Source organism: Bison bison, unplaced genomic scaffold (assembly GCF_000754665.1).
Source record: "Bison bison bison isolate TAMUID 2011002044 unplaced genomic scaffold, Bison_UMD1.0 scf7180017864302, whole genome shotgun sequence".
NCBI classification, from domain to species: domain Eukaryota; kingdom Metazoa; phylum Chordata; class Mammalia; order Artiodactyla; family Bovidae; genus Bison; species Bison bison.
In genome coordinates, this window is record NW_011494874.1 from 4,288,625 (window position 1) to 4,297,959 (window position 9,335).

The following is a 9,335-nucleotide window of genomic DNA, read 5'->3' on the forward strand; positions in this document are numbered from 1 at the left end:
ATTTAAAATTTTTTTTAAAAATTGAAGTACAGTTAATGTACAGTGTTATATAATTTACAGGTGTACAGTATAGCAATTCACAAGTTTTAAAGATTATACTCCATTTAGTATTATTGCAAAACTTGGCTCTACTCCCCATGTTGTGCAATATACCTTTGTAGCTTATGTGTACCTCCCACTCCCCCTCCAGTATATGCACCTCCCCCATCCCTCTCCCCCCTGGTAACCACTAGTTTGCGCTCTATACTTTTGAGTCTGCTTCTTTTTTTGTTATATTCACTAATTCGTTGTATTTTTAAAGTCCACATACAAGTGGTACCATACAGCGTTTGTCTCCCTCTGTCTGACTCGTCTCACCTGCACAATGCCCTCCAAGTCCATCCGTGTTGCCGCAAACGGCAAAACTCCCACTCTTTTTTATGGTTGAGTAGCATTCTGTTGTACGTCATATAAATACATCTTCATCCATGATGAACTCATTGTTTTACAAAGGCGCCAAGACCATTCAGTGGGGAAAACGACAGTCTTTCCAACAAGTGGTGTTGGGACGATGAGACAGTCACATGAAAAAGGATCAGATGTGCCTCGGTGGTGGTTTAGTCACTAGGTCCTGTCCGACCTTTGAGGCTCCATGGACCCTAGCCCCCTGGGCTCCTCGGTCCATGGAATCTTCCAGGCAAGAATACTGGAGTGGGTTGCCATTTCCTTCCCCAAGATTTGCCTGACACCGTACAAAAAACTCAAAATGACACAATGAACTAAACTAACCCAAAGCAAAGCTTATAAAACTCTTAGAAGAAAATACAAAGGTAAATTTTTTGAGAGTTTTTTTTCTAAAGGATAACTGCTTTACCATATTGTGTTGGTTTCTGCCATACATCAATGTGAATCAGCCATAGGTATACATTTACCCCCTCCCTCTTGAACCTTCTTTCCATAGGTAAATCTTAACGATCTCAGTTTTGTCAGTGGATTCTTGGATATGACACCAAAAGCACAGGCAACAAAGGAAAGGATGGCTCAACTGCACTTCATCAAAATTGAAAATTTTTGTGCTTCAAAGGACATTGTTAATAAAGAGACAGCCCACTACAGAATGGGAGCAAATATTTGCAAATCATTTATCTGAGAAAGGGTTTATATCTAGAATACATAAAGATCTCATAAACTCAAAAAGACAAAAAATCCAGTTTACAAGTGGGTCAATCACTTGAACATTTCTCCAAAGAAAACATGCAAATAGTCAATAAACAGCTGAAAAGATGCTCAACTTCCTTCATACTTGGGGAAATGCAAATCAAACTACAATGAGATATCATTTCATACCCACTAGGATGGCTAAATCAAAAACTCAGATAATAGTTTAAAAAAAGAGTCAATAATAGTAAGTGATGAAGATACAGAGAAACTAGAACCATCACACACAACTGTTGGGAGTATAAAGTGGTGTAACCATGTTTAAAAACAATTTGGCAGTTCCTCAAATGATTAAACACAGAGTTATCACATGACCCAGCAATTCTACTTCTAGATATATGCCCAAGAAGAAGAAAACATTTGCCCACATAAAAAACTTGCACAAGGATGTTTATCTACATGATGTTTATTGCATCATTATTTATCATACCCAAAAGGTGGAGACAAACCAAATGTCTATCAACAGTTGAATGGATTTAAAAAATATGGTACGTCCATACAATGCAATACTATTTGTCCACAAAAAGGAATGAAGTACTAACAATTGCTATGACACGGATGAACCTTGAAAATATGCTCCGTAGAAGAAGCCAGTCACAAAGGATCACAAAGTATAAATTATTCCATTTATAGAAAGTGCCCAGAATAGGAAAATTTATGGAGACAAAAATTAGGTTAGTGGTTGCTTAGGACTGGGGAGGATGGGATAATAAAGGGGTGAACAGTAAGAGGGTAAACCATAGCTAAATGGTATGAGGTTTCCTTTTGAGGTGATGAAAATTTTATCAAATTAACTGCAATGAAGATTATGCATATCTGTGAATATACTAAAATCCATTGATTTATATGCATTCAGTTCAGTAGCTCAGTTGTGTCTGACTCTTTGCGACCCCATGGACTGCAGCACGCCAGGCTTCCCCGTCCAACTCTTGGAGTTTGCTCAAACTCACGTCCATCGAGTTGGTGATGCCATCCAACCATCTCATCTTCTGTCATCCCCTTCTCCTCCTTTCTTCAATCTTTCCCAGCATCAGGGTCTTTTCCAGTGAGTCAGTTCTTTGCATCAGGTGGCCAAAGTATTGGAGTTTCAGCATCAGTCCTTCCAATGAATATTCAGAACTGATTTACTTTAGGATTGACTTGTTTGATCTCCTTGCAGTCCAAGGGACTCTTAAGAGTCTTCTCCAACACCACAGTTCAAAAGCATCAATTCTTTGGTGCTCAGCCTTCTTTATGGCCCAACTCTCACATCCATACATGACTACTGGAAAAACCGTAGCTTTGACTAGATGAACCTTTATCAGCAAAGTAATATGTCCACTTTGTAATATGCTGTCCAGGTTGGTCATAGCTTTTCTTCCAAGGAGCAAGCATCTTTTAATTTCATGGCTGCAGTCACCATCTGCAGTGATTTTGGAGCCCCCCAAAATAAAGTCTCTCACTGTTTCTATTGTTTCCCCATCTATTTGCCGTGAAGTGATGGGGCCACATGCCATGATCTTAGTTTTTTGAATGTTGAGTTTTAAGCCAACTTTTTCACTCTCCTCTTCCACTTTCTTCAAGGGGCTCTTTAGTTCTTCTTTGCTTTCTGCCATAAGGGTGGTGTCATCTGTGTATCTGAGGTTATTGATATGCCTTAAATGGGTCAACTGTATGTTATGTGAATCATGTCTCAATCATGTGGATGTGTTTTTAAAGAATAAGTTGGGGCTTCCCTGGTAGCTCCATGGTAAGGAATCCACCTGCCAATGCAGGGGACATGGGTTCAATCCCTGATCCAGGAAGATCCCACATGCCACGGGGCAACTGAGCCCTGTGCCTCAATGACTAAGCCTGTGCTCTAGAGTCCGCGGAGCTGCAACTACGGAAGCCCAGATGCCAAAACCCATGACCTGAAACAAGAGAAGCCACCACCATGAGAAGTCCACGCTTTGCAACTAGAGAGCAGCCCTGCATGCCACAACCAGAGAAAGGCCCACACAGTCACGAAGACCCAGCACAGCCAAAACCAAAAAATAAACAGACAAAATGTTAAAAAAAGAGTAAGTTGGAATAATGACCTGGAAAGATTTTTTTATAAGTGCTTAAGTGAAAAAAGAAAGTTGCAGAGTGTTATGAATTGAACTGTAACTCTGTTCTCCTTGCCCCCCGCCATTCATTCATTTAAGTCTTAACTCCAAGAGCCTCAGAATGAGACCTTGTTTGGAAATAAGGTTGCTTCAGATGTAATTGTTAAGATGTCATATTGGATAAGGGTGGGCCCCTAATCCAGTATTACTGGAGTCCTTATAAAATGAAAAGAGGAACAACACCAAACCGAACTTTAGTGTAAATTGCAGACTTGGAGTAAGTATGTTGTGTCAATGTAAGTTCAGATGGTAACAAATGTCCCATTCGGTGTGGGGTGGTGATGCGGGGAAGGATGTGTATTTGCAGCATATATGGAAAATCTCTGTAACGTCTGCTCAATTCTTGTGTGGACCTAAAACTGCTCTAAAAAAATAAGGTCTACTGAAATTAAAAAAAAACAAAAAAGAAACTTGGACACAGACATGCACATACCGGGAGAACAGCAGGTGAAGATCAGACTTCCACTGTCAGAAGCCATGGAGCCACCACAAGTTAAGAGACGGGCCTGGAACATCCTCCGCGGGCACATTTAGAGGCGACGGAGCCCTGCAGTTACCTTGGTTTCAGATTCCTAGTGACGTTAGATTACTGGGAGAGAATAACCTTCAGTTGTTTAAGCCACTCTGTTTGTGATACTCTGTTATGGCAGCCCTAGTGAACCAAAGAGCCTCTTAATGAGGGTGAAAGAGGGGAGTGAAAAAGTTGGCTTAAAACTCAACATTCAAAAAACTAAGATCATGGCATCTGGTCCCATCTCTTCATGGCAAACAGACAGGGAAACAATGGAAGCAGTGACAGACTTTTTATTTTCTTGGGCTCCCAAATCACGGCAGACGGTGACTGCAGCCATGAAATTAAAAGATGCTTGCTCTTTGGAAGAAAAGCTATGGCAAACCTAGACAGCGTATTAAGAAGCAAAGACATCACTTTGCCAACAAAGGTCCGTATAGTCAAAGCTATGGCTTGTCCAATAATCATGTATGGATGTGAGAGTTGAACCATTAATAAGGCTGAACGCCACAAGAATTGATGCTTTTGAACTGTGGTGTTGGAGAAGACTCTTGAGAGTCTCTTGGACTGCAAGGAGATCAAACCAGTCAATCCTAAAAGAAATCAACTCTGAATATTCATCTGAAGGACACATGCTGAAGCTGAAGCTCCAATACTTTGGCCACCTGATGCAAAGAGCTGACTCATTGAAAAGACCTTGGAAAATGCTAGGAAAGATTGAAGGCAAAAGGAAAAGGGGATGGCAGAGGATAAGAGAGTCAGATAGCATCACAGACTCAATGGACATGAGTTTGAGGAAACTCCTGGAGACAGTGACAGACAAGACATTTAATTAATTAATTACTCAATTAATTTTTGGTTTCGCTGGGCTCTCACTGCTGCACGCAGGCTTTCTTTAGGTGCGGCAAGTGGGGGCCGCTCCCTAGTTGTGGTGTTCGGACTTCTCATTGCAGTGCGTGGGCTTCAGTAGCTGTGGCACATGGGCTTAGCTGGCATGTAGAATTTTCCCGGACCAGGGAGGGAGCCTGTGTACTCTGCATTGGCAGGAGGACTCCTCACCACTGGATCACCAGGGAAGTCTGGGCTAGACATTTTAACCTCCTTGTGTAATGGTCTTCCTTTCCAGCCCCCGCATTTCTTGGGCAAGCATACTCTCAGAAGCAGTCAGGAGAATTTCACAGCACACGGGGGAAGGTGAAAGCAAGGTGGGAGTGCAGCTCCTGGCGTTCTGGCTTGAGGATGATGGTGATGGTGGAGGTGATGGAGGAGGATGGGGAGGAGGGGGATTAAGGCATGCTGAGAATTCCAGTTTGCATTTCCCCATCCAGCCTCATTTAATGCTCCAAGGCAATGGCTCCCATTTAGAGATTTGGAAACTGAGGCTCAGCAAGGTTACGTGACTTGAGCCTAAGTTGTGGAGCCTGGATTTGAGCCTGGATTAACCCAGCTCCAACACCTTTCTCCTTCCAACTCAAAGATGCCTCAAACACCACAGAGGTCAGCAATGGCACGGTGCCGCTGGATGCCTCTTGCCCCGACCTTGCCCCACATGTCAGGCCTCATCCCTCACCTCGCAGGGACCTCCTGGAGTTCAAAACAGCCATGGACTGGAATGAAAAATCAGAAGCCCACCACCCTGTCTCTCTGCAGTTTCCTAGCAGCCCCAGTTGACTCACTTGGGGTCTGCATTATTCAAGCCCATGGAATATTCAGACTGTTGGGCAGAGAAGCTGAGCCTGTCGGGGCTGGCTGCGCTGCTCTCTCTCAAAAGGCCCCTGGGGGCTGGCGACACTGCAGGGCTCTGGGAGGCAGCCTGCGCCTTGTTGCCGAAACAGATGTGTCGTCCCAGCCCGACGCAGGCGGAGGCGCGGGCCGCCGCTGCCACCTGATCGATGTCCCCATTTGGGGGGAATGTATTATTGAGTACCCGGGCTCGTTCCAGCCACACTCCTGGACGAACTGGCTCAGCTGTGTTCCTCGCTGGTGGGAGCCCCCCAGAATCCATTCCCAGGGAGCTGGCCCAGTGTGCTGGGCACCTTCAGGGCTGTGGACACTCTTTCCTCAGTCCCTACAGGGAGCTGACCTCCAGCAGGAAAACCCGGAACTCAGGATGCCCTGTGGTTTCAGCACTGTGTCAGCCATGTGACTGCAAACATGCCAGACCGTCAAGTTGAAAACCCTTGTGTATGCTCAGGCCGTCCAAGATGGCTGTCTTCTTGCTCAGCCTGCTTCAATCCCCTGCTTGTCCACGCCTGCTCACCCTAGACCCTACTCACACGACTAAGCTTCCTATGTACTTGCCCCCACTGCAACTAGTGGAGATCAGAACATCTCCACTATGACAGTTTATCAAAGAGGCAGTGAGGGGCAAGCCCCTCTTGGTAGTTCCCCTGGTTACCGATGAGCCAACCCGACATCAGCTGCCCCTATAACTGGAAACCTTCTCTTCCCCCCGGGAACCAAGACTGCCACCATGTCCTGCCCACTGTCGGACACACACGGTGGCATGTTGCTCCAGGACCTCGATTCAGAAGTGTAAGATCCCCCATGCATTAAACCACTGATGTCTCTATTGCTAACTCCAGGCTCCCTCTTGGGTCTTGACGCTGGGCAAGTACAGGCCTTGCTGGTCTGCGGGATGCAGCTCACCACCCTGGTTGACTGTGCTAGCTGGGCTTCCCTGAGGCCAAGGCAAATGGGGTCTCTAAGCTGGAGGTGGAATACCAAAGCCCATGCTTCCAGAATCATCAAGGCACATGTCTTCTTGAGCCTTGGCCTTCTTGCACACTTGGCTGTGGAGCTAGTGTCAGAAAGTCAGGAGCCCAGTTCCAGAATCCCAGAACCATTGGCTCTAGAGTCCTGGTGGGCAGCTCTGGAGGCTTGGGGGTGGTTTCTTGAATCTCAGAGTTGGTGGCTGGAGAACTGGGGATGGTTCCAGAACCTGAGCTCCCAGTCGCACTGTGCAGAGCTCACCAGCCCCCTCCCGAGCTCAGCTTTCTGGGACAGAGCCTGTCATGAAAAGATGGTTTATGGTGCACCTGGCTGTGAATGCCAGGGTCTGGGGCTTGCTCTTAAAGACACGATTAAGGAAGAAATCCTGGAATGTTCTCTGAACTTTTGACACAGCTCTCTGGCCTCAATTAGGGCTGCCACTGCTCCTACCTTCCTGGGCTGATTTACATGCGTGGAGAGAGACCCTGGAGGCCCCTTGCTTCCTCTAGCATTCAGGGGAAGCACGCTCCCCAGGAGGGCCCCCCCCGGATGCTCACAGCTCCCTCTGGGCAATCGCGGGTTTGGGGGCTTGGAAGACTCTGACTCAGTGGAAGTCTGCCCAGGCTGTGGTCACCCCATCTGTGGTTACAGACAGGGACTCTGCAGCTCCGGATGCCCTCCTTGGTCTAGACTCGGGTTTCTCAACCTCAGCACTATTGACATTTTTGGTTTGGGTAATCCTTTTGTGGAGACTGTTCTTTGCACTGTAGGCATTAAGTAGCACCCTCGGCCTCTGTCCATTAGATGCCAGCCTTCCTCCAGCGTGACAACCGAAAATGTCTTCAGATAGGAACAAGGGTCCCCTGGAGGAGAAAGTCTCCTCCAAGTGGGGAACTTTGCTCTATGGAAAGGATTCCTGAGCCCGGGTTGATACTGAGATGGGCTTCATAACTGCTCTGCCAACTCTGCATGATGCCTGATGACCCTTCTTCCCAACTTGAGATACCCCATTAGGGTCCCAGGAGAATAATCCCATTGTCCCTATTTTTGGAAGAGGAAGCAGTGGTCCCGAGTTTTAAAATGAGGTTTAAATTGAGTCCTGTGGACTGCAAGGAGATCAAAATAGTCAATCATAAAGGAAATAAATCCTGAATATTCATTGGAAGGACTGATGCTGAAGCTAAAGCTCCAATACTCTGGCTACCTGATGTGAAGAACTGATTCATTGGTAAAGACCCTGATGCTGGGAAAGACTGACGGCAGAAGGAGAAAAGGGCAACAGAGGATGAGACGGTTGGATGGCATCACCGACTCAATGGACACGAGTTTGAGCAAACTCTGGGAGACAGTGAAGGACAAGGTAGCCTGGTGTGCTGCAGTCCATGGGGTTGCAAAGAGTCGGACACAAATTAGCAAATGAAAAACAACAAATTATTCAAGGTCACACAGCCAATCAGCGGCAGAATAAGGATTCAGACTCATATCTGTTTCTTTCAACTTTACCACACTGTCTCCTTGATTCTTGCTGAGATTCTGAGCTCACACAGCCAGTCAACAAACACTGAATACCTACTATGGGCCAGGCTTTATTCTAGATGCTGAAGCAACAGTAGTCAGGAAACAAAGACTCTTACCCTCACATAGCTGATGTTCTAGTGGGGAAAAGTCAGAAAATGAACAAATGCCCAGCTTGGCATCAGGCTGGAAGGCAAGTGAGAGAACCCCCGCAAGGCGCTAAATGCCCCCTCCTCAGTGGGGTGGAGACTCAGGGCTACAAAAGCCACCATCAATAATAAAGCAGGTGCATTCCCCCCTCACCCACTGCCCCCAGACAGTGGAGCCCAGAGAAATGCTAGTCCTAGGCCTTCTCTCCAGCCCCCAGAACATCAGATTTCTACAGAATAGGGCTGAGAGCCAGGCCAGGGCAGCCGCTCTGGGCAGGCTCTCCTCTGGGAGCTTTTCCCTTCTCCCACATCTGTCCAACTGCGAGCAAGCGGCGCCCAGCCTGGTAGCGCAGACCCAGACCCCCATAAATTATGCACATCGCTCCCATTTCTAGGCGGAGGCACTGGAGAAATTATAACTCCCATTAACTCACATTGCACAGGCAGTCCAGCTGTTTCTCCAGCTCTGGCCCTCCTGGGCTGGAAGGGAGAGGCTTGGCCACGGGAGGGCCGGAAATGCTCAGCTACTCTGGGCCTTAATGCGTTGGGCTTGTAACTCCTTGGCAGCGAAGAGCCTTCCGTCCACAGCAGGAACGGTGTTGGTGCCCCGCTAGCTAGCCCGATGCTCGAAAAGTTAGATGGAGAGGAAATGGTCGTGGAGAGGCCAGGCTACGTGTCGCAGGTGCTGTCTGCACGCTGTGCATATAAGGGGCTGGGGGCTTTGGGCTGCCTTCCAGGGGCCATCTTCCTCTTGTCTCCCCCTCCCCACTCGCATCCTCGAGGTACCATGCATGTAGTAGCTGGACTGACTGCTCCCGAGTGTGGCGGGAACTGGCCAGGAATCACTCCCGGGGTGTGCTGTAGGGCGATATGAACAGCACAACTAGGGGATTCCACTGGACCCATTTTGCAGATAAGAAAGTAAGTGACTCCTCCAGAATATCTGTGTCTTTAGGGGCGGTGGCAGCTGGGGTGACCTCACACTACTGGCTGCAGGGCCCTTGGCGTGGCCACTGCCTCTACTCCAGACAACAGCACCAGGTGCCCTCCCGCATAGCTGATTGGACCAGGGCTTGGGGGCGGAGCCAAAGACAAACAAATGAGTGGTGGCAGACGTAAGCT